The sequence below is a fragment of the Lepus europaeus genome, chromosome 19, assembly GCF_033115175.1.
Source record: "Lepus europaeus isolate LE1 chromosome 19, mLepTim1.pri, whole genome shotgun sequence".
Lineage (NCBI taxonomy): Eukaryota > Metazoa > Chordata > Mammalia > Lagomorpha > Leporidae > Lepus > Lepus europaeus.
The window spans coordinates 19541839-19567434 of NC_084845.1; positions in this window are offsets into that span (position 1 = coordinate 19541839).

Sequence of the window (25596 nt, forward strand, 5' to 3'; positions counted from 1 at the left end):
GCTGGTACAGCCTCCGCCTGTGGTGTTGGCATCCGATATGGGCACCAGTTCAAGACCTGGCTGCTCCACTTCCAACCTAGCTCTCTGCTATGGCCTGGGAAAGCAGTAGAAGCTGGCCTAAGTCCTTGGGCCCCTGCACCCGCGTGGGAGACCTGGAAGAAGCTCCTGGCTCCTGGCTTCGGATCAGCACAGCTCCAGCCATTGTGGCCAATTGGGGAGTGAACCAGCAGAATGGAAGTCCTCTCTCTCTCTCTCTCTCTCTCTCTCTCTCTTTCTTCTTCTTCTTCTCTCTGTGTAACTCTGATTTTCAAATAAATAAATAAATCTTTTCAAAAAATGAAGTCTTCAATTTCATCCACTTTGGCAGTGCTGTGACAGGGTTTCCTGTTTTGTGCGTTATTTCTGGGTATCCGGGGTTTCCAGAGAATCCCTGCCTCTGCCACAGCGCTCCTATTCTGAACTCACAGGCTCACTCAGAAACGGGGCCAAAGGAACTCTTGTATCTTGAAGAATGGTGCTTCCAGGCTGGTCTTCTGTGGGAAACTGTGCATCTCCTGATTGCAGCCCGCGGTGCCTCGGTGCTTTGCCAGTCACCACAAAGCCAGCCAGACCCCGGGGCCACACATACCCAATTGCAGTTTCTTCTGATGGGGACACTGGGAACAGACTGTGTAGTATGTCCCCCCCTCGTAGCATCATCCATGCTCTCCAGAGACAGGAAGTTATGTGCACACAGACACACACCCGTGCACACACACACCCGTGCACACACACACTAGGTGAATGTGTAGCCGTACTTTGCTCCCCCAAAGCTGCTCTAACAACTCCTCACGTTAAAACTGGAAGTAGGACTGACTACTGGCTGGGATCCAAGTCGAGAAGCACATACCAGGAATGTGTGAGACGTGATTTCTGATTGTGGCGAGCTGGGAGCTGCACCATCACACTGGAGAGACTGCCGGCCACAGCAGCCAGCCTCCTGTCCCCACTAGTTCCAGGAAGTGACCAGCCACAGAAAATTCCCCCTCCCTCCTTCTAGAAGTGTCCCCTCACCCCCCAGGGATGGCTCACGGTTCTTGAAGATCAATTAGAAAGTCTCCCCAGCTTCCACAACCCCACTCTAGTGGAACATCTCCCATTAGGACACGGTATCTTTGTTTCTTCTTTTCATTCTATAAAGCATTCTCTCCTTCCTAACCCTTACACCCTTGCCCCTAAGAGTCACAGCAGATGGGTTGCCCTGTACATGTCTATGAAGAAGCAGGGTGTGTGTTTTGTCTGGGACTCAGTCTTGTCTTTGACAGATGTAACTCGCCGATGGTCCAATCACACAGCCGTAGCAGTCAAGATGGAGTCGAGTCCTGGGAGCACTCAGAGGAAGGCAGGAGCAGTGACGGAGGGAGATTTCTCGTAGGAGGTGAGACTTGAGGAAGGCCTTGCAGTAGGAGGTGGGCAGAGCCTTAGGAGAGACAGTACAAGAAGAAAGGGAGGGAATCGCAGAGGGTGCCTAGGTGCAGAGGAGCCAGGGGCCGAGTGCGGAGGATGGAACTGCTTCCTGTCCCGGGAACATCCTTCTGAGTGCTGAGCCCCAAACCGGGGGATTCAAGAGCACTGAGTTAAGATCTGGGGAGGAAAGGGACTTCGAAGGGCAGCCGCCCAAGTAGCATCATGAAAATCCTCATACTGAGCGTTGTGGAGCTACCTACATGGCGCCATGGCAGTCACACTTGCCCACCGTCCATGCTGGACATTCCCTTGTGTGGACTCACGTTACTCCGGGGACTCTTGTTTGCATTGCGTTCTCTACCTACGTAATGTGCACGCATTCAAACAATCGATAAACACTGGAGTGCTTCAGAAGGTGTGTGGAGAATGGAATCCAAAGATAAATTTAGCCTGTTGCAATGGCATTTTCAAATCCATGCATACAAGAAATCTTCAAAAAGTTCTTGGGAGTAGGTGTATTGTGAAAAATGCTACCTGCATTGTACATTTCTTTTTTGCATCAAAATAAACTTACCAGGAGGGTGTTTGCAGCAGCAATGAGGATGCTACTTGAGATGTCCACATTCTGTATCAGGATGCTTGGGTTCGAGTTCGAGCCCTGTTCTGGACTCCAGCTTCCTGCACATGCTCACTGTGGGAGGCAACAGGTGATACCTCAGGTTCTAGAGTCCCTGCCACCCACAGGGGAGACCGGATTGAGATCTTGTCTCCTGGCTTCAGCCTGGCCCCAGAGCATTGGAGGAGTGAACCAGTGGATGTGAAATCTCTCTCTCTCTCTCTCTCTCTCTCTCTCTCTCTCTCTCTCTCTCATACACACACACACTCCAATATGCTCTCGGCCTATCAAATGCATAAAATTAAATTAAAAAACCTAACTCGTAATTCCATTTTCCACACACTTTTTGAAATTCCCACCTACATGCTGAGCTGTTACCACTGTTCTAGGCCTGGGGATATAGCAATTATAAAAAAATAAAAAAAAAAGATCCCCAGGTCCCGTGAGCTGACGCTCTCGCGGGGAAGCCGGCACCTTCTCATCTGTGTGCCTTTTCAGCTTTCTCACTCCTGCATCCCCGCACAGCACTGCTCCTTCCAGTGCCTCTTCCAGCTCATTCCCAGGCAGGCGCCTCTGCGGCAGCTCGTGCACAAGTAGCACAAAGTGGCACATCTCGGAGCCGCTCCTCCTGGGACGGAATCCAGGTCTCAGGGCCTGCCCCTTGCTGTGAGCTTCCCGAGACCAGGGTGGGTAGAGGGGTTTGTGAGGCAGTGCTTGGAGATGGGCAAGGAATTCACACTTGGGTGTTGGATGCTCTGGGTCTCTAAGAACTTAGGAATTTAAAGGAGAATTCCCACACAGCTTCAGGCACTTGAGGCTACCAGGCCCCTACTCATTCAGCAAAGCTTTGGTGAGAGCTACTGTGGGACAGAGATGGCCACCTGGGCTCCAAGTCCTGGGAAAGCAGGACACGGGAGGTCCCTGAACACTGCCTCTGGTGGTGGAGATGACCCAGCACATGACTGTGCCAAGCTGGGTGATGGAGAAAACAGGACGCAAGGGGCAGCCGGCTTGGTCTATGTGAGGACGGTTGAGGGAGGCCCTGGTTGGAGAAGGGCCCTTTAAATCCAGCCCTGAGGAATGAGTAAGAGCCAGCAAAGCAAGACTCGTCCACAGAGCACCACACACGCCTGTGTGTTGGAGACCCTGCTAGCAACTGCACAGCAGTATCAGAGCTCTTGAATGTGAACACTGGATGTTCACTGGCAAACTGCCATAGAAAAAGAATACTAGAAGAATATTAGGGGAGTCAAGAAGGCTGGGGATTCAAGCAGGAGCCCAGGATGCAGGCTGCCGGGAACCCCACCAGGGTTACACTCGGGAAAGACTAGTAAGGACATTCTCATTGGTGCCACTTCTGCTGGACACCAGACTGGCTAACATCTCCTACAATAGCTAACGAGTAGGTGCATCCACATCCATTTAGATGTAGATTCACATCAGGTAACTTCCCTAAGTCAAAGCGAAATTTTCAGATGCTGGGCAACCTACACCTGAGAAATCCACTCAATCCTAAGTACCTGGAACATGGAAGATGAAAGGAGGAACGGAGACTCACTTGGCCATTTTAGCAGAGGCCAGCATATCCGGGTCTTTGAGGAGCAGGTGAGGGAGTCTGGACAACGGGGAACTGTCCATGGGCTTCAGTGAGGGAAGGGGTGAGGCCCGAGGGCATTGGAGGTTACAGGAACTCTGGTTGAGAACTCGCTGCAGAAGGGATGGGGGGATGGGTTGGAGGAGAGAGTGGCTGGGGGACAGAGGGCACTTGCAGGGCAAGCACAGTCATACGGAGGAGACACAGCCATGGCAATGGAGCTAGACAGAGAGCCCAAGCCACCTGAGAGGCCTTTAGGAAATAGCATCAATGGGGGAGAGGGGGGGACAGGTGTAAGATAGACTCTTGTGAAAGCAGTTGTTAAGCTTATTGGATAAGACACCTGTGCCCCACCCAGGAGTACCTGGCTTTGATTTCCAGCTCTGATTCCCAATGCCAGTTTGCTATCAGTGTAGACCCCGGGGAGCAGTGGGTGATGGTTTAAGTAGTTGAGTCCCTATGACCGACATGAGAGAACTGGATTGAGTTTCCAGCTCTTGGCTCCACCACAGTCTAAGCCCTGGCCATTGTGGGCATTTAGAGTGTGAATCAGTGAGTGGAATCAATCTCTCTCTCTTAAATAAAACAAAAAAAATGCAAAAAGCAATGACCCCTAGACATTGCTGTACACTGCTGGGTGCACAGTGGCATCCTCCCTGGGTGCAGGGACCCGTGGAGAGGAACAAGTTGAGGGATGGATGGGAGAGGCTCATCTGGAAGCCTCAGAGACATCTGAACACACTGTCAAGAGGACCCGGGAGAGCGGGCTAGGCAGCAGCCAGGGAAGGAGCGATGCTCAGGCGCTAAGGGACATTCACTTCCATGTCCAGCAAAGGCAGAAGAGCCAAGGGCGGCCTGCGGGGCTGTGAGAGCAGGAGCCATGCACCGGGGAGAAAGCACCAGGACCAACCAGGGCCTAGGGCACATGGAGGAGGTGGCGCCTGGGCAGCCTGTCTGTCGGGCTCAGTGGCAGGAAGTTCATGGCACAGGCAGCTTCCAGGAAAGGAAGTGTGGGTGCAGGGTAGCCCGCGGTGGATTTAGGAGGCACAGTGTAGGAAAGAAACACGTATTCATAAGCTCTCGCACCCAGAGCACGTGCTAGCAAGGCTGGATTCACAGGCATGGATAGCGACGGAGACAGAGCCAGACCAGCTCTTCTAACAGCACCCGCGGGTAGGCTGGCGATTGAGAGACATCCTTTGTTAAATACGAGAGACCTGAGTGCATTTCCATGGTGGCAGGCAGGAAGCAGGAATTAGCAGATAACCTACATTTATTTTATGCTTATGATGTACTAGCTACTTTTCTCAGTGTTTTCTGTGTGTTAACTCTTTGCCTTCTCCAAACAAGCCCAGTGAGCGGGAACTAGTGCTCTCCGCACTTCTGAGATGGGAATACGAGTTGTAGGGAGACCATGCTGAGGCCTCAAGGCCAGGCAGGCTGGCTCCAAGGTGGGCTATGTCAAGACTGTGCTGAGCAGTGAGCAAAGATGGACAGAGAAAGCAGGTCACCGGGTTGCAGAGGAAGCACAAGGCAGAGGGGTGTGCTGTGGGCAGCGAGAGGCTCTCCTGCTTCCTGTGACATGGGACAGGGCACAAAAGGATGTGCTTCGATGCAAGGGAAATGGTAGGTGTGGCGACAGTAAGCTCACCGGGCAGCTTTTGCTTTGTCTGTAACGTAAGAAGCAAGTTCATCTGCTGAAATGGAAGGGCAAGGTGAGGAGCAGGCTCGGGAGCTTGGAGAAGATGGAATCCAGGAGTGGTTACCGACCAGGAAAACCCAAGAGTTGGAGCAATTTAGTGGCTCCAGTCTGGCTGGCTGGATACCCAGCAAGGGCGCCATTTCAGCATCTCTCCCCGCCCATCACCCATCACTTCTGTCAACGGATTGCCTCATCCGTGATCCTTGAGCGGGACCGGCCAGGGCAATAGGAAACAGCCTTGGTTCCCAGGAGCCATCCCCCAGAGGCAGCTCCAAGCAGCCGGGATTTTGAAGATGTGTGGCTGCAGGGTTGTGGGAAGGAGGGAGGGTTTTACCTGGGGAAGGGACAGCCTAGGAAATGTGGTTGATGGATAAAGCATTCTCCCCTAGGGCAAGATCCCAGCCACCAGAGACCGAAGTTGAACTTGGCTTTGCTTTCCCTTTGCATTTCATGAACGACCTTAGCTTCCCCTCCACAGACAGCACTGTGCCCTCTTCACTCTGCGACTTCCAGTCCAGGGGATGTGCCCATCAGCTCACACAGCAAAGCATCGGCCACCAAGAGCACCTTTTAAGGACCCTGCCCTGGGTGGTCCATCATGCTGGAAGCCTGCACCTGACTGGCGCCGCCCTAATTTATTCCACGCATCCTTCAGCTCAATCTGCTATTTTTGAAAACCAAGGAAGGAGGCCATGGGCGGTAAGGAGTCTGCGTGGAGTTGGGCAAACCCAGCTGTATTTTGGATTTTTTGCCTGCTTAAAAAATATTTTTCATTGTTTTGAGTTTGATGAGAATGTGTTTTCCCATTAATTTTTAAACCAAAATTGGATCCATATGTTTTCTGATTCACGTCTGCTTAACTCATCTTGTTGCTTTAACAGAGCATTTGATGTCCAAGAAACCTCTTTATTCGCGTTCTCCTCCCCAGGTTGGAGTGAGGGGGAGGGGGAGTTGAGGCAGGACTGGAGGTCCAGAAATCCTGGGGTCCATTTGGAAACATAACCCGGAGTTTAAATAGCCATCTTCGGTATTCCCAGCAAACACCCATCTTTCCACAGCAAAAGGCCTTGGCACTGGTGCTTTTTTGTGTCTTGGAGGCTGCTACAGGTCTTCCCACCCTGAGCACCCCCAAAGTCAGGGCTGAAACCTGGAGGCTTACAGGGAGCTGCTGTGTCTTCCGAGTGAGCTGCATTTTGGAGAGTGCCTTTTTCTTACAAAGCTCAGCTCTGCTCGGCAGTCAGCGGCACCGAGGGCCTCTGCGGTACGGGAGAGGTCAATTGTGGAGGACCCCCATGTGCACGGTCCCCAGACCTCTGTGCTGGAAGACTGGGGCTGTGGTTCTGGTCCTCAAAGGGAGGCAAATGCTCCTCAGGACCCCAGCGGGAGAGGACAAGGACACTTTGGCCAGGCTATCCGTGGAGACAGGTGCCACCCATCAGAAACCCACCCACCAGAAATGCCCAATGATGCCACAGACAGCAAGAGCTTTAAATAGTTCTCTCTTCCTTACACTCTCATCTCAGCCTTCCTGGGGGATAACAAGGAAACTCCTTAGAAAGTTGCAAAGCACAGAGTGGATTTGAGGAAGTTCTTCCCAGGATCCTCCAACAGCTGTTTGGTTTTGCTTTGGTTTTAGTCTTAATCTTCTGAGAGCCTGAGCTTAATTTATAGAGTATGGATGATAGCCCTTAGCTCTCTCTCTCGTTGGGAGGACTGAGCTCTGTGAAGCCCTCTTCATTGGCAGTAAAATGCTATCAGCAGGCCTGGTGGTTAAGATACACCGGTCTGGAGCAGGCAAGGTAGTGCAGCGGGTTAAGCCCCTGCGTGGGATGCCTGCATCCCATATTCGAGTGCCTGGTTTGCATCCTGGCTACTTGGCTTCTGCTCCAGCTTCCTACTAGTGCACACCCTGGGAGGCAGCAGATGGTGGCTCAAGTACTTGAATCTCTGCCACCCACGCAGGAGACCTGGGTGGAGTTCCAGGCTTCTGGCTTTGGCCTGGCCTGGCTCTGACTTGAGAGGGCATTTGAAGAGTGAGCTAGTGGGTGGAAGGTACCTTTCTCTCTTCCTCTCTCTCACTCTGCCTTTAAGAAAAAAAAGCAAAAACAAATAAACATTTCTCTTAAAAAAAAAAGATATCCTTGTCTCACCCAGCTTTGCTCCAAATTCCAGCTCCCTGCTAATGTAGACCCTGGGCGGCAGTGGTGATGGTGCAAGTAGTTGGGTCCTTGCCACTCCTGTGAGATGCCCAGATAGAGATCTTGGCTCCTGGCTTTGGCTTGACCAGGCCCTGGCCATTGTGGGCATGTGTGGAGTGAACCAGCAGACGAGAGTACCCTCTCCACCTCTCTCTCTCTCTCTGTGTAACAGTAGATAAATTAATGCATGAATAATGCACACAGGGCTGTGGGTGGTTTTATAATAATCATCTTGGGCCCCCTGACTTGCCCCAGAGGAGTGAGCCTTGGGGAAACTGGACTCGTTCCCGGCCGCCATCCCACCCCTCCCACACAAACGCTCACACAGCCAGGAGCAGCCAGGAGGAGAACGCGAGCGTTTCCAGGATCCCGAAGCGACAGCAAGGTTTCCAGGCGGGATGAGTTGGTTCCAGGATTTCCCTCGGCGCCCTCTCCTCTCCTCTCTATGGGCGTCAGTCTCTCCAGTTGGTTGTTTGAATTTGGTAACTGTCCAAGGAGAGGCAGTCTGCGTCTCCCCCTCGCTGCGGTGCTGAGCGCCCGATTGCTACTGCCGCTGCAGCCACTAGGACAGAGCAGTTTGGTCCCAAAGGGCAAGGGGACTTGTGGGTGTGCATCCCCTGTGAGCAGCCACGAGCCTGGACCCAGAATGCAAGGTGCGGAAAAAGTCCCCGAGAAGACGCGATCCAGCCTCACATATGGTTGGTCTCTCTTTCCCTCTCTGTCTCCCTTTGCCAGGAAGAAGTGTAGGACCAATTTATGCACAAATTGGTCACATTTTCACACATAGCTCCAATTATCTAAAAGGGGTTTAGCATTATATTTATATTGATAAGCTTAACAATGTTGAACCGCGACTCTCAGCTGATCTGTTACAATTCCCATCCAAAGGGACCAGAAGGAACCATTGGAAACCCTCCAGCATCTCAAGAGAGAGGCAGCCTTGAAAAAAAAAAAAAAATGAAAACTGCTGCACCAGGTCTCGGTTCTGCTGAAATTATCGCATAAATTCCAAAGGAAGGAAGGCCAAGGATAGTCCAATGGGTACCAATCCCCTCCCAAAGACCCAGGGGAGCTCCCAGGTTAGGGAGAGTGGAGATGGCACCCCATAGTCATGTTTCCAACAAAGAAAATGAATCTATGGCAACAAGGGTAGACTTAGCACCCGGGGAGACACTTGATAGAATCAAGAAATGCATGTTTATGGCGATTTATTTGCAAAATATTAGAGCTCTAGTTTGGGAAGTTAGCAACAAGCAGTTCTAATACCTGTCTCCGAAAGACACCTGTCGTTTCAAGGGTTTTAACCACGGATGGGAGGTTAATGCGATCAGCTGCTTTGTCCTCTCCCCAATGATCCTCGGTAATCTGTGCTGGCTCCCGCCCTCCCACCTTTAGCCCCAGGCCCTGGCTGGGTGCCGCCTTGCTGCAGGAGATGAGGACAGAATTTAAGACCATCATATATACCTGGGTATTCGCATCTGCCCCTAGCTGCATGACCATTGTGATTAATAGCTGAAAAGAGCTGGCAACTGTGGGCTCACAGGACCAGGTAATGCAGGCTAATGTGATTACTTGTAGGGCTAACTTGGTTAATTGCTTATAACTCGCTGAGCCCCACCCCCATACAAATTGCTTTGTTTGCTTCCTCAGTGGGTGACGTGGGGACTGGACCTGCATGCACCTGGCTGTTGCTGGTCTGCCCAGCATTGCAGCAACCATCCGAGCGTGGCTCAGAGGTTCTTTGCCTGCATCAGCACACGGCCCATCCTGGGTACCTAAGCTGATACTCTATGAATCTGCACGTGAGATTCTCCCAAGGAGGTCAGGTCCACAGACTCATAACCATATATGCATTTGTTACTTACAATTATTATATGAACATTTCATAAAAAGAGGAAACTAGTAAGCTTTCAACTTGCATTTTCCCAGACTCCACCTGAGTTAGCACCAGGGTTTCTACCAAGAAAGGTGACTCCGCATCTCCTCCTGGTGCAATCGGCCACCCACGAGGCTGTGCAGCCCCTCCTCTCACAGTCACCAGAGGCAACCACTCCGCAGGCCAGTGCAGGAACATGGGGCCTCATCTGGTAACACAGGGGAGGACTCCAGGGACCTTGGATTCAAAGATGTGTATGTGGCTGGGAGGTGAGACCTCTTGTTTCACCAGCAGCAGCTCTCTCCCCATGCCAGAGGAGAGCCTCAGCAAGGCCAAGGATGTGGTGCCCCTCTGAGCGTGCCCACACTTCAGGCACAAAGGCACAAGCCCGCTGCTTGCAGGCTGGTGATCTGCATTCCCACGAGTGCATGTGAGATGCCGCCAGGGCTCTGGGTTATCCAGCTGTCCCTTGGCGGAACAATGGATGATGTGTCTTGCGAGAGCCTGCGAGTGACCCTCATCAGGTAATGCTGTGGATTTCTTCTAAACATCAGAGTTTTCTGCAAAACTGTACCTTCCATAAAGACAGGGCCCCTGCCTGTCTTGTTCTGTGTTGGCGTCTGGACCTCACACACTTCCCGAGCTGTGAAAGATGTGAGTGGAACAATTCGGTACCCCTAGCAAAGCTCCCGTGTTTCATAAGGAAGCCCTTCATCCCAGAGCCAGCCCCTCCAGAGGGCAGAGAGAGCTATGGACAGGCTGGGCAGCCATCTAGCCACCGAGCCACCACTTGCCACGCATCTGCCACAGGCTCTGGATGCAGGGGGCTGACGCTGAAGGAGCAGACATCACCCCCGTGTTCAGGACAGTCTGCATGTGGAATGGACCAATGAGCAAAACGAGAATGAACGAATGAATGGATGGTTTTTGCAGGTAGTTAAAGGCTACAGACCAGGATAAAACATAGAGTGACTGGGGGCTGGGAGCCAGAGGACCAAAGCCCTCTCTGAGATGATGATGTTGAGAAGAGAAAGAAGAGAAAGGAGCCTGCGGAAGGCAGGGTGATGGCGTGTGAGCCCTGAGGCTTTTCAGCTGGGGGAGCCTCTCTGAGGAAGACATTCCCAGAGGAAGAACCATCGCAGTATACTGGAGACATGGGCACTTCTGAGAGCTCTTGAGGTGCTTACTTGAAATCCACCCCCACATAAGAAAGTTTCCTGGCTGCACACCTGCCCCCTCTTCTCCAGTCTGAAGCCTCTCCCCTTCCCGGCACTCACTGCGCCCAGCAAGCAAGCTGCCCCCCAGGCCTCAGTGTCTTGAGTTTCCCAGAAAATTCTCCTCTGGGTCCTCCACCCCGAGTTACACTTTGCAGGAAGAGCAGGATCCGAGCGTTCAGAGGCCCTGCCTGTGTGACCAATGCACCTGAGCAGGTGACAGGCGGGGAAGGGAGGCGGGGAAATGGTCAAGGGCCAGGCCCCGAGCAGGACATGGTCTCACTGAGCACCTGAGCGATGAGGTAATGCAACTTAGACGCGCCGGTGGCCAGCAGCCCCACGGGGAGTGCAGGTAGCGCAGGAACACCTGTCGCCACCTGACTCACGCAGAGCCAGGAAGTGAGTCAAACACTCCAATCTGTGCTGCTCGCACGTCGGCCCTTAATTCTATTCCTCCTCCTGTTTTGCTCTCAAATGTATGTTTTGTGTGGAGTTATCCGTCACCGGGCGCTGTCGCTGAGATGTGTCATTCCTCTGCTGTGCCTTCTGATAAAATGGCCTTAATGCATATGCAAATCTGTCTTCCCAAGAGGGAGTATGTGGAAACACTCGCATTTGGCTGGAAGTCTTCCTCTGTGAAAAGACTGGAGAAGCATGTGCGTTAATTTTACCTTCAATTGCAGACTGAAGCCACCCACCCTGTCCCTGTCACGCAGAGCCGAGAGTTCAGACTGCAACACTCTGCTTTCCATGAGATCCGCTGCAAGTTAAGAGAGGAAAAAGGAGTTGACTGCTCTGTCCTGGCTGCTCTGGGGTCCCGGGTCTCTGTAGACTTGCTCCCTCTCTCCCTCCTCCCTCTCTCCCTCTCTCCCTTCCTTTGCTCCTTCCTCTCTCCCTCCTCCCTCTCTCCCTCCTCCCATCTCTCCCTCCCTCTCTCCCTCCCTCCCTTCCTAAATTGTTCTTCCTCTTCCTACCCCTCTTCATCCCTTGCCTCCGTCTTCGCCTCCTCCTTGCCTTCTTTCAGCTTCATTTCTTTTTACTTCTAGAAAACCTCTCTCAATCAACAGTGCTTCCGTTCTCTCTGCTTAAGACAAAAGGAACCAGGGAGCAAGACCAGGCTGTGGCCGAGGCACCCGACAGGCACACGCAGGGCCCCTAAGCAAAAACACCGGCCAGCGCCGCAGCTCACTAAGCTAATCCCCCGCCTTGCGGCGCTGGCACACCAGGTTCTAGTCCCGGTCGGGGCACCGGATTCTGTCCCAGTTGCCCCTCTTCCAGGCCAGCTCTCTGCTGTGGCCAGGGAGTGCAGTGGAGGATGGCCCAAGTGCTTGGGCCCTGCACCCCATGGGAGACCAGGAGAAGCCCCTGGCTCCTGCCATCGGATCAGCGCGATGCGCCGGCCACAGTGCGCCAGCCGCGGCGGCCATTGGAGGGTGAACCAACGGCAAAAGGAAGACCTTTTTCTCTATCTCTCTCTCTCACTGTCCACTCTGCCTGTCAAAAAAAAAAATTAAAATTAAATTTAAAAAAACACCAAGGAGGCAGTGGCGATTTCGAAGACCAGGTGTGGTGTTATCAGCACCAGCCTGGCATTTGGCTTCCCTGCCTCCCTAAGCTGCAACCAGTGGTCCAGCAAGGGAGATATGCTCACGTGGAGAGCTCAGGGCAGACCCCAGCCATCTCCAGTCTCGCCTCCTTCCAGCCCTGTCAGGTGTCTCTCTGACTGGCTTGGATTGGAGATGCTTGGCAGTAGGCTGGCAGATGTGAGCCCCTCGCAACTGTCCTGCAGAGGTGACCGTCGTCCATGCCCCTGTGGTGGCAGGTGCTCGCTGTGTCCATCTGCTCCTGGCCGAGTGTGCACTGTCTGCCCAGCCCCAGTCCAAGGGAGGAACTGGTGCAAGACTCCTTTCTTCCGGAATCTGGCCAGCTAGCAGAGACAAGACTGGAATTAGAACTAGAGGTCAAGACCAAGCAGTGAACAACGCAGAGCTGAAAAACAGGAGGGTGGGAGAGGTGTTTGGGAAAAGGATGGGGGGGGTGGAGCCAAGAACTAAAGGGGTCTTCTGGGAAAGCAGGTGTTTGAAACTCACCTTTTCTGGGATCCACAAGGGGGAAAAGAGACAAAGGCCTTTCCTAGCTCAGGAGACTGCTCTTTCAAACATGTTCTTCACACCTGTCACACAAGAACAAGGTCACGGGCCCAGCATGGGGTGCAGTGGGTTGAGCTGCCACCTGCAACACCAGTATGCCATATGAGAATGCTGGTTCTGGGCCCGGCTGCTCTGCTTCTGATCCAGCTCCCTGCTAATGCACCTGGCAAAGCAACCGATGATGACTCAAGTGTGTGGGCCCCTGCCCCCCAAACGGGAGTCCCGGACTGAGTTCCAGGCTCCTGGCTTCGGCCTGGCCCAGCCTTGGGCTATTGGGGTCATTTGGGGAATGAGCCAGCAGATGAAAGGTCTGTTTCTCTCCACGTGTCCGCCTCTATCTCTGTCACTCTGCCTTTCAAATAATAAAGAACAAAGTCACCCAAGTCCCCTGTCACTTTCCATAGTCAACTAATGACATCTATTATTGGTGGAGAGATTAAGACTCAGAGAGCTAAGTCGCTTGGCTAAGGGCACGCAGCTCCCAGTGTCAGGCAGGGTTGGAAACTGCGGAGTCCAGCTCTGGAGGCCCAGCCTGTTTCTGCTCAACACTTTGCCAAGACAGGAACGGGGCAACGTGCCTATTCCAGGGACTTCCAAAAGCCCCCTCTGGCTGGAGGAGCGCTAAGTTAACTCGTGTAAGACTGGAGGGGTGGTCAGGGGCTGGAGGGCAAGGCCAAGGAGCTTGAACTTGAGCCTGGGATACTAAGGAATCAACTCAGGGTTCACACAGGTGCTACATGGTTGGTGACACTGGGAGGTTTGTACCGTGTGTAGGTGAAGCGCGAGACCAGAGCCCGGGCCAGGGCCTCGGCACACATGGAGGCTGCAGGGAGAGGAGCAGAAGGGGCAACACGCAACAGAATACAGGAAATCCAGCCGGCCGGCCGTGTTGGTACCACACTGTGTTACTGCTGTTTCTCCTCCTGAGCTCCCTTTTGCTGTGACTGCTACGTTCAGGGTCAGGAGAGCAGGTTTCAGAAGCCAGCATCACAGCCTGCACGCGCAAAGATGCCCACGGCAGACTCAGGTACCTGAACACCAAACCTGCCGCATCTTCCAGGGGGTGCCACAGAAGCCCCTGAGTGGGCCGGTCTCCCCCTCCCCCACCCCACCCCACACTGTCGGGACAGCCTGGCTTCCTATGACAGGCCCCGCCTCCTGGGACCTCCAGGTCACACACCGTGGTGACCATATCTGCGCTTTTAATGTCTGCACACTCGCCAGCCTAATCATGTTTCCCCCGGAGTCTTGTTTCCTTCCTCATTCCATAGAGAAGGAAACAGTGTCTCAGAGAGGTTAAGACACTCCCCTGAGGTCACACAGCTGGTGAGTGTCCGAGGCAAACCCTGCTGCATTGCCACCCCATACCCCCCCAACCCTGCAGAATAGAGGAGCCCTAGCTGAGCCTTCCCCACCGAGACCACAGCCCTGAAACCCCTGCTAAAGAGGACCCCGGGCTTTTAAAGAACCCCTTACAGAGCAATTATTTCTTCCAAATATTGGGAGATCAAGGGATCACGGCGTGCCTGATTTGCTCATAACAGATATCAGAGGTATTAAGCGCAGTGTATCCTGAGTGTAATTAGCGGATGCTTTTCAAATGTGATGATAATTGCAGCCCCTTGTTTCCACAGTAATTTACAGAACCAACGGTCTCCACCGCTGCCTGCCTGGTGCTGGGGAAGCACGGAGCCCCTCTTCTGAAATTAGCTGGCGTCTGTGGCCCAGCCACACATCCAGCAATCCCTGTCCCTCTCGGGAACGGTCCCTCACACCTGCAGAAACCCCCCAGTGCTAACGGGCTCAGGATAAAATCTCACATGCATTCACCTGCTTTGTCGGAACCAGAGTCCACGGAAAGAGCTCTTGCAAAGCTGCTGTCTTCTGGGCGGCGCGGTGTTTGTTAGGATTTTTAAATCTCGGTGCTCTCCACCTGTCCTCTCTCTCTCTCTCTCTCTCTCTCTCTCTCTCTCTCTCTCTCTCTCTCTCTGCTAGAATGCTTGACTGCAACATGTTGAATTGGTGATGCTTGCTGGACAAGCTGGGACCCCTCGCCAAGCGTCTGTCCATCTGCAGCGAGGACAGGCGTGTCCCCGTCCTCTGACAGGCGATGCTGCCCATCTTCAGTGCCAGTCAGGGTCTCTTCCTGCTCCATGCTGCATCACAGCGCCCGATATCTCTCTGGGAAAGCACGGTGGCTCTGAATGCTAGAACCATTTCGTTCCTGCCCCTCTAGCTTATCCCGCCAGCTACGTGTTTCACTTGCTCGTAAGTCAAATGACGCCTCCTTGGGTTGTGCATTGCAATTCGCAATCCCAAACCTGAGGGCGAAGGCCTGGGAGATTTGCTCGCACAGTGACTTTTATTCAGTTTAAAACCTCATCCAGTTTACCTCTCCGAGTTTTTGCTCTCTGGTCTTCCTCTTGAGCAATTGCATTTCTGAAGGCATAGGTGTCTGTGGACATCTGTCCAGAGCAACAGGCAGAAGGAGAAAGCTGTTAAGAGAAATTCTATTGTCAGAGCCCACCTCCAGGGGCCTGTGCTGTGGCATAATGGGATAAGCCTCTACCTTATGCACCAGCATCTCATATGGGCACCAGTTTGAGTCCCGGCTACTCCATTTCCAATCCAGCTCCCTGCTAATGCGCCTGGGAAAGCAGTAGAAGATGGCCCAAGTGCTTGGGCCCCTGCCACCCATGTGGGAGACCTAGAAGAAGCTCCTGGCTCTTGGCTTTGAATTGGCCCAGCTCTGGCCTTTGCAGCCATCTGGGGAGTGAACCAGCAGGTGAAGACCTCTCTCTGTGTTGGTAACTCTGCCTCTGAAATAAATAAATAAATAAATATTGTGTATATATATATATTTAAATAAATAAAGCTCATCTCCACCGGGACAAGGGAGTTTTCCCAGGTGACTCCCCCTGGCAGAGACCAGAATGTTCTGGAGATGTCCAGAACCTTCCATCCATGGCCAAAGCCCAGCTCAGTAACACCCAAGCCAAAGGTGAGGGTACAGATTGATAGCCATAGACGTTATGGAGACACTGAGGCTCCCACACTCCACATCCAATTAAGGGAGGCCAGTTGGAAATATTTGAGCCTTCAGGAAACTCACCCAGATTTCAGCTGATCTGACTTTTGAACTATCCCTAGCTCAGGAGACTCTGGGGACAACCCCCAAGGCCGGCCCCACCAGGCCTCAGCTGGGACCAGCAGGCTGTCCTGACTGGTGATTCCTCTGTCCCACCAGGAGGGGTGCTCTCCTGGATCCGCAGTAGGCACCGACCGCTTCCCCACCCCCACCGCAGCACCACCAGGCACTTGTCAGGAGCCACTCAACTTGATAACTCACACTGATGACTCATTGCCCTCGTCACCATATCGTTGGCAAGGGTTAGACAGTGACATTTGCCACTGAAAATAATGCATTGTCACATCGGCAAACTGCAGGCTATAATTTCTAACACTTGTATCTGTTATTTTAAACATGAAACGCTGCATCAGTTTGACATTAATTTATATAATGGGGACCGAAAAGGATAATGCAACCTTGCTGACCACCGCCATTTAATTAACTGGCAAGGAGAGCCGCTCACCAAAACGGCGGCATCGCCATGTGCACAAACAAACCCTGTGTGTACACCTTGTGTCATGCATTATTGAAATGCGCCCTGTCATTAGGGCAAATAATCAGGATGCCCGAGTGAAAGCAGCCCCTGGTAAAGGCAGACACGAAACTTTCCTGAAAGTTTGTAAATACAGTATTGTATGGAAATTTTGCTGCCTGGGCTTTCCTGGGCACTGTAAAATGTTTTATTATGAAAAAAGTGGATAAGATACTTATCTTTTAAATTGGAGTTTAATATTTTATTAGTGCCAGGCACATAATTCTCATCAAATGGCAGGAAACTCTTTTTTGTATGGATATAAATGTCTAGAGTTTAATATTTCAAAGATAAGTACCTACCACTGCATCTATCACACAGCAGCTTAATGGAATTTACTTTTTCTTAAATATTTATACTGTATATGTGTTTGCGAGTCAAGCGGTTACGGAGCTGGAAGGTGGAGGGCGCGGCTGGCCGGGCGGTTAAGCGGACACACCTCCCACGCATGCTGCGTGTTCTCCGCCCTCCCATCATTAACCTGGCCGAGGAGACAATAATGAAGTCATTCAGGCCCAGGAGCTGAAGGAGGGGGCACGGAGAAAGCTTGCCGGCTCGGAAAAGCAGCCCGAAAGTTGCGCCGATGGAACCTGAGTTCTGCAGACGCCTGCTCAGAGCCCTGAAGCGGAACGGATTGGAGCCCGCTGCCCGGGAGCGGTGCAGGGTGGCTGCCTTGTGCTGGGACCCCTCCCAGGGGCCACAGACCCTCAGCGGCCGTGCAGTTCTGCAGCCCTGCCAACTCCTTCCCAGGCCTGAGCTCTGCTCTGTGATCCATGCTGATACAATTACATCGCCTTTATTGGCAATTTAGACCTGCTTTTAGGGACATTTTCGAGCAAATGATGTTTTCTTGATATTTTAAAAGAAGCAGTGCTATTCGCCGTACCTTTGGGATAAGGTAGAACCCAGTTAGAGGCTCATTAGGGCGCTGATTGCTACCACGCGGCTTCTTGGCTGTGCATGTAGCTGGCAGCTGAGCTGCCAAAGCTGAAGGTTTGGGCCAGCAGGGAGAGTCCCCCCCACAATCAGGGCCATTTTTATTTTGTATTTCTGGGTGAAACACGAACCAGGATTTACTCCCCTCATACTTAGAAAGGTCTTAAAACTCTCCCGTTAGTCAAAGGATATTAAAATAGGCTCAATAAATTTTTTAATAGGCACATATGCCAAGGGGAGGAGGGGGAGGGGGCTCCTTTGTTCCTCTGCAGGTGGCTGTCCGGCTCCTGGGCTTGGATGCCGCCTTTGCTGGCCAGGTTGAGGCTGGGGCTTCTCTAGAGGAGTGGTTCCATCCGCAGTGGATAAGACGGGATCTCCTCAAAGGGCATTCTGATGGGGATTTCAGTAGAGGCGGCATGGAAAGCCACTGCAGGTGGAATTAACCAAGACGCACGAGCCTGCTGTGTTTCCCAGCACCAGAGGCACCGCGGTAGAACAGAAGTGGAGGGGTCTGACCCAGACACTGCTCTGGCTGACCACACCGGCAAAGGTAGCAGCGGGTCTCCTGGGGAAACCTGGGGCCAGGTGTGTATCAGGTAGCAGCTGGGGCTCAGCGCAGGGTTTCCCTCCTCTCCGCTGCCTCAGGCCAACAGGGCAGCAGTGTGAACAGGCAAGTTCCCCTTCCAGGGCGACGTCCTTGTGAGAAATAAAAGCTGATAATTTAAAATGCTCTTAAATGGGCTGTGAGCAAGAGAGAGCTCTGCGGCGGTAAATAAAACCTGTTAATTAAAATAGATTCTTTGGAGAAAAGTGTCGCCCCAGTCCTCGCTGGCACAAGCCAGAGCCAAGCCTGTGTGTTCTGCTCGTGATGGGCTTCCTGCAGCAGGCCACGTGGCACCAGGACTGCATTGCCCTCCCATACTGCCCCGGCGTGTGGAGCAGTCCAGGCTCCCCATGGCGGTCAGGACATGGCCCCTGCCCAGCTGTCAGAACCCTGCCCAGGTCCCTCCGTCCCACCACACCAGCCTCTCTCAGTCCAGCCTCCCAGCCTTCCCCTCACTATTTCCATCTCCTCTGGCCTCCCAAATATCCCAGGTGCCGCCTCTCCCCATCACTCAGTGGCCACATTGTAAGCCTCCCACCACCCAACGGAGATCCTCCTCAGCGGGACATCCAACCTTGACATCCACATGGCTGGATCCGATCCATCACCTGCGCCCTTCTCGCCAGGGGCCATTTGCACCGTGGTCTGTCACCCCACGGAGCCATCCCCTGCTACGAAGCAGGTTCGTGGGCTGGTCTCAGTGGCATTCCCAGCTCTTGGCTGGGTGAGGGTACACCACGCTAGGAGCTCCATTCATTCTAGTGGAGCAACTGGGAAGACTTCGCAAGCACCACTCCAGGCGTTTTCCCCTAAGAGGGCAGCTTCCTGCTTGGCTCAGAAATCCACAGGCTTCTTAGTGGGGTCCAGATAGCTCAAAGCCATGCGAACTGTGCCAACTGGCCAGCAGGGGGCACCCAGGAGGCAGGTGTGAGGGAGAGACAGCCACACTGTGGCTTGGCTGGAGGTGGACTTGTGCCCAAAAGGAGCAGGTTGCTATCCATGCCTTTGATCTGAGCAGCTCAGCCCCTGCAGGATTCTAGGATCTAGGCTGGAAGTGCAGGGAAGGCGACCAGGCAATAAGTAGGTTTCTAGCCGAGAAGTGGCAGGTGTGCCCGATCTCAGAGTCAGATATGTCACAATTGGAGCCGCACAGGGAAGCTCCAGCCCAGGCCTCAGCTTGAAAGGGCGCCACACTGGCTCTGAGAGCATCAAGACCCGCCGCCGCATGGCTTCCACCAGGAGCCCTGGAGTGGGCAGGGGGTGGGCAGGCTGGGGAGCAGTGCAAGGAGCCAGGATGGTGGAAGGGGCAGTGGGGCACATGTGTGAGGACAGGACTCCAGAGAGCAAGGTGGAGATAAGCACCAAAGAGGGCCATGGGAGCCTGCACTGCCCAGGTGCTGGGTTGTCCAAGAAGTAGGGCAGCATTGTCCCCTGATGCTCTCGGTCTTGCACATGCAGGAGGGTGGGCTGGGCCACGATGTCCATGTCAGGGGGTGACCTTGCCTGGAGGAGCCAGTCACCCCCATGCAGGTCCTGGGGTGGTGAGAGGCAGCCCGCAGGTGCAGGCAGCCGGGCAGCAGTGTCTTGCTGAGCCGTCTCCCCTGGGAGCCCAACACTGTGCCGCACAGGGGAGGCAGAGAACACTGCTCCCTGAATACAATGAGCCTTTGCTTTCTGCACCCTCCCCCTACCCCAGCCATATCCAGCCAGCCAGGGGAGCCCCTCACAGCCTCATGGCCATCCTGGGGGTGTGTCCTGGGGCAGCTGTCAAAGGCACTGAGCCCCAACAAGGATTCTCCTGGGAGCCCCTCTGAGTCTCTGCCCTCCCACAACCGCTCCTAACCTCAGCACTGAGACTAAGAAAATGCCTCAAAGTCACCAAGCCCTGTGGCAGCAGGGGATCCCCAGGCTCTTCAAGCCACGCCCACCAGCCATGAGCCTCAGGTCAGCTCACATCCAACAGGCAGCTCCTCCCCTGGGCGAGAGGATCATGCCCCCGGCAAGACTTGCACACCAGAGGGAACTGACCAGGGGGCTCTCTCCCAGCTTTGCAGCTGCAGACACACAAAAAGGCGATGCTTTACTGGAGATTCGTTCCCAAAGTGGCTATGAGGGTGCGGGAGAGCGCAGCCAGCCCGTGCGTCCAGCCCAGGGCGGAATCAGGGCACCAGGCAAGAGCCAGGGACACAGCGCCCCACCCCCGCCCATCCCCACCCAGGAGGAAATACCATTGCCTTTCAGAGAGGTTTGCCTGCACCCAGCTCTGTGAAAGCACATCCTTCTTCCTTTCTTTTTCTCATTTCCAGCGCACATTTTGGAAAAAAAAAAAAATCCAATCTGTGGGGATTGGGGGTTGGGGGGCGTGTGAGGGATCCGGACTCCTTTCTTGCATCTCTATCTCCTAGTTGTCGTCTGACTCTCCCTGTTGGGGAATATCCTCTCTCATCAGTGTGGCTCCCTGCATCTCTGCAACCACATAAATAAAGAAAAGAAAAAAAGTGGGCAATGAGGCCTCTGAGTCGCGCCCAGCCCGCAGAGCGCGAGCCGCTTACGAGACAAATACAAGGGAGCGATTATTGCAAGGCCATGCCCCGTCCCGCTTAGCATGAGGGAATCATTTGGGGAGAGAGATTCAATTTCATAAAAATGATTTTCAAGAGCTGTTTTGTGAGAAGTCGCATGTTGGGGCTTTTTTTTTTTCCTTTTCACCAAAATGAATAAAAACTTTATGTTCAGTGGGGTACTTAGGTATTGGTTTTGTTAATTTCTTAAAACAAATTGGCTCCCCAGTAAATCCCAAACTTGGACAGCCACATTAAGCTAGCAGTAGGGAGGCAATCTGAGTGTGATTATCCTGCGAGAGAATTCTCAGAATTTCATCCAAACTGTGATTTGTTCTGTTATAAAAGGCCTATAAAACCCAGTATAGAAATTCCTGCAGGAAACTCGAGTGTTTAAATATCTGCAATTACTCTCTCGTGATTAAAGGAAGATATGAAGGACAGGACATTAGTGCACAACAGAGAGGGTGAGGTGTGGCGCGAGCGATAAATCACGGGCGACCGTGACACAGGCGGACCTTGAGGTCCGGTCACAAATCAGCTCGCGGCTCCAGACGCTTAACCGGCAGGCGCGCCATGGCATTCGGCAATGGCAACTTCAGGGCCGGTAAGCCCCGGTGCTCCAGGGCCGCACCACACACGCCGCTGCTGTTTCTGGAGTGTTCCTTGTGCTTTGTGCAGGAAGCAGCGGCGTTTGTAAGTCCATTTTCCACCAACTTTTTGACATCGTTAATGCTCCATTCAGACACACACCCTGACTTCATATCCCGGACTTAGCCCTCACTGCCCAACAAGTCTCTGAGCTGCCTTGGGCCGTGTCTCCTCTCTAATGCTCCGTCCTCTAGGTGTGAGCTTTAGAATAGTCATCTAAAGGTAACCCCTGGCAGTCAATCCAATGGTCCCAGGTTGCAGGTGAGGGAACTGAGACCCAGCTCGGCAGGGGGAACCACCCACGTGTACCATGCAGGTTAGCAGCATCCCTAGAAGGAAGCCCACCCTCCTGGCCCCTAGCCTCTCTTAGTCTTGGGAAACCACTCATCTTCCCAAGAGTCTCCAGGTAGGCCAGCTGGGGACTTGCCCTGCTGGAACTTTCTTCCACTCTCAGCCCTACCTTATCCTACTGTCCTGAGGCTCCTCAGCTTGCCTGTAGGTGCACACGTCTTTAGAGAGTGAGCTCAGTGGCTCCCGGGCTTGTGGCTTACCCACCAGTGGCTGCACAGTCCCCAGTCAGCCCCTTCCTCCATGGGCCGAGTTTGCAGGAGCAGCCCCAGACCGTGGAGGCCTGAAATGCCACCTCTTCCCATCACCGCTCCAATCCTACAGGTCCTGACAGCCTCCTGCCACTGGCTATGTCAGGGTTCTCTTGCAGACCCACCCCCGCCTTATTCTTTTTTTTTTTTTTTTTTTGACAGGCAGAGTGGACAGTGAGAGAGAGAGACAGAGAGAAATTTGCCGTTGGTTCACCCTCCAATGGCCGCCGCGGTAGGCGCGCTGCGGCCGGCACACTGCGCTGATCCGATGGCAGGAGCCAGGTGCTTCTCCTGGTCTCCCATGGGGTGCAGGGCCCAAGCACTTGGGCCATCCTCCACTGCACTCCCTGGCCACAGCAGAGAGCTGGCCTGGAAGAGGGGCAACCGGGACAGAATCCGGTGCCCCGACCGGGACTAGAACCCGGTGTGCCAGCGCCGCAAGGCGGAGGATTAGCCTAGTGAGCCGCGGCGCCGGCTACCCCCGCCTTATTCTAACACCGTTATGACGGGTTTCCTAATGGCATTGGGCCAGCGTTCCTAATGGCATTGGGCCAAGCCGGTGCCCTCAGCTTCTGTCCCCCTCTCCTCCCAGGCACACCAGGTATTACAGATGAATGAGTGGCCTTCGAGGACACATCGATGAGTTTGTACTTCACCCTGAAGACTGTGTATAGATCATCATGGTTCATTCCCCATGCCTTCCTCCTTGGAGGCCTTCTGAGAAGGCGAGCAGGGCCACTGTGCAGGGCTCACTGGCCTCCAGGGGCAGCACCTACTTGCCTAAAAGTGACGAGTCCCAGCTACTCTGGCTGACCTCAGAGGGTGACGTTGGCACCTGGTACCTGAGCCCCAGCAGCTGGAGCCAGCACTTTAAACATGATCTCTTTACACACGTTCTGCAAGCTCGCTCGCTCTCTCTCTCTCTCTCTCTCTCTCTCGTCCTCTCCTCACCACCCAGCCTCCTGAAGCTTGAAGCAATGTTTTGAGAGGTCAAAGTGGAGGACCGGAGAGGCCGCGAAGCACACGTCGCACAGGTTGGTGTGAGCGGCAGAGCGCCTGTGCAGGTCAGAGATGACAAATGGCGCAGCCCTGGAGGTGTGCGATCCATTTATTGATTTCCAGCCCTCCCTCCTCTTGTTCCATGGGCCTCCAGGGAGAAGAGAGTCACAGATTCTTAGGGCTGAAATTGTGCAGGAAGGACACGGATTTCCTATTGGCCAGACATCTGAGGCTGCCCGGCCAAAATATGGAGCCCATTACGGGCAAATCTGGTTCATGTTTCTGATGCAGACAAATGGCTTCACGCGGGCTGATGGCCTGAATCCCTGTGTTGCTGGTCCAGGCCCACGGCAGCAGACATGCCACCTCCCTGGCTGCCTGGGGCTCCCCAGGTGAGGCTCCTGGAATAACAGACATAGGGGGAATATTCATATTTAACAAGGATTTGCCATGTGCTGGGAAGTTTTTTTTTTTGTTTGTTTGTTTGTTTTTTTTTTTTCCCAGCTCGCATTTCCTAACTCATTGAATTCCCACAGCTTCTGTGCAAATGGAGGTAGCGCTTTTGCTGTCAGCTGTGAGGCTCCAACAGGTCACTCTGCCCCTCTCCCCTCCCCTGCAAATTGGAGCCAATTTCACACCGCCCCATTTGGCATTAGTAAAATGATAATAAGAAGAACAATAATAAGCTTTGGTCACAAGTGCGTAACGTCTCAAGCCATGCGTTCTTTCCAGAAACATCTCTACTGAGGGCCTGGAAAAACTGGGCTAGGAACACAGACGGAAGCAGAGGGAAGCGTGAGACTGAATCGCAGGGGGCAAACCTTGTAAAACTCCAAAGTGTAAACGTTTCAGGTGTTGTGAGATGCAGGGTGTGTGGGGTGACAGCGAGGGAACTTCAGAAAGGGTGCGGAAAACGGAATGAAAGCATAAGTTTGTTTGAAATCGATGCCTAGGAAGAGAGCTCCCAAACGTTCATGGAAAACGCTTACTGTGGGGAATGTATGTGCAGAGTTCCACACTGTTTGGCACCAAAATAAAATCTTTGGTTTTAATTCCTTTTTTCCCCATGAACATTCTGGACCGGCCTCGTCCTGGACTATCATGGACAACAGGCTGACGGATGTGCGTGGCTGGGCCCCGTGAATGCTGTCTTCCCATAACCAGACCCAGCCTGCTGGCGGACTGGACGTGGTGCAGGACTAAGTCAGCAAGGGGCATTTCCTGTCAAGTGCAGGGCCCATCTACCACACAAACAAGGTATTATTAGAAAGTGGTTGGGCCGGCGCTGTGGCACAGCGGATTAAAGCCCTGGCCTGAAGTGCCGGCATCCCATATGGGTGCCAGTTCGAGCCCCGGATGCTCCTCTTCCCATCTAGCTCTTGCCATGGCCTGGGAAAGCAGTGGAAAATGGTCCAAGTCCTTGGGCCCCTGCACCTGCGTGGGAGACCTGGAAGAATCTTCTGGCTCCTGGCTTTGGCTAGCTCCAGCCATTATGACCATTTGGGGAGTGAACCAGCGGATGGAAGATCTTTCTCTCTGTCTCTCCCTCTTTCTCTGTAACTCTGCCTCTCAAATAAATAAATGAAATATTTTAAAAATTGCAAAAAAGGAAGTGTTTCTAAGACATGGAAACCCAATCCTGTCATCTTCCCTCCATGGGCTTTTCATTTTAGGGATGTAGAGACAAAATAAAGTGACGCCAATCAAGCTGTTTGAACTACGAATAATGGGAGATCTCTAATTCACCTAAGTGGATGAGCCTGGGGTTTTAATCTTAAACATAGAGAGTTCATGAATGCGAGTCTCTGGCACGGTTTACCAAATTATAATTGACAAAAGAAACAGTAAAAATAGATTAATGCTAACACGAGTGATCAATTTCTCCCTGAAGTACCATGCAGGATTCCTTTGCACATTCACTGCTTTTCCAAAGCCGCCTTCGACAGCCCCCACTCCGCTGCGGTCGGCGCTGGAATTCCCGGCGCTACACTGGGGGTGACGGTGCCATGTCTCAAAGTTACGTGGCACCTGATTGGTCGTGTTCCTGCAATACATTTTCCTAACCTCAAGATAAAGATCCATGCATCTCTTTACCCTTTAAACAAAAAAGCTATTGTAATAGCATGTAGTCCCAGGCGCGGTCTGAATACCAAAAACCGGTACATGCACTGCTAAACTGTTTAAGTATGGAAGAAGTAGTGTCTAATAGCATCAGGAAATTGAAATTTAAAAATTTTTCTCACTCACTTATTTGATGAGAACTGGGTATGCTGACAGGTGAAGCAGAAACCCATTTTTCAAGTTAAATGCCAAGTGGTTATATAGCATAATATTCAGTCAAAATTAACCACCTCACTGCTGCACTGACACCCAGCGTATTGAATGCCAACTGTTCCCGTAAAGCAAACGGCAGGCCCCTGGGAGTGCCTGCAGAAGGGGAAAGAAACTGTTACTGATACTTCAATTATTTAGTTGGAGTCCCAACTCTGTGCAGTGGAGGAGGGAGGGGGTGGCCTGGCAGCAGCCCCCTGATTCTCCCAGATGCCACACTTCCAGGACATCCCCTCCCTCATCGTCTAAGCCAAACCCCAGAAATGTCTGGAGATACCCGGGGCCTCAGGCGATCTCCCTGTAGGCAAGCAGGTGCATGCCTGCCTGTGGCACACATGCCGGGAGCAAAGCGGAGGTTGTTGGTCTAAGTTGGCTTCCTAGCGATGGGAAGACGAGAAGCAGCGGCCTCCAGGGAGCACAGATGCCTGTGCCCAGGGCAGCTGCCGGAGGGGCCTGA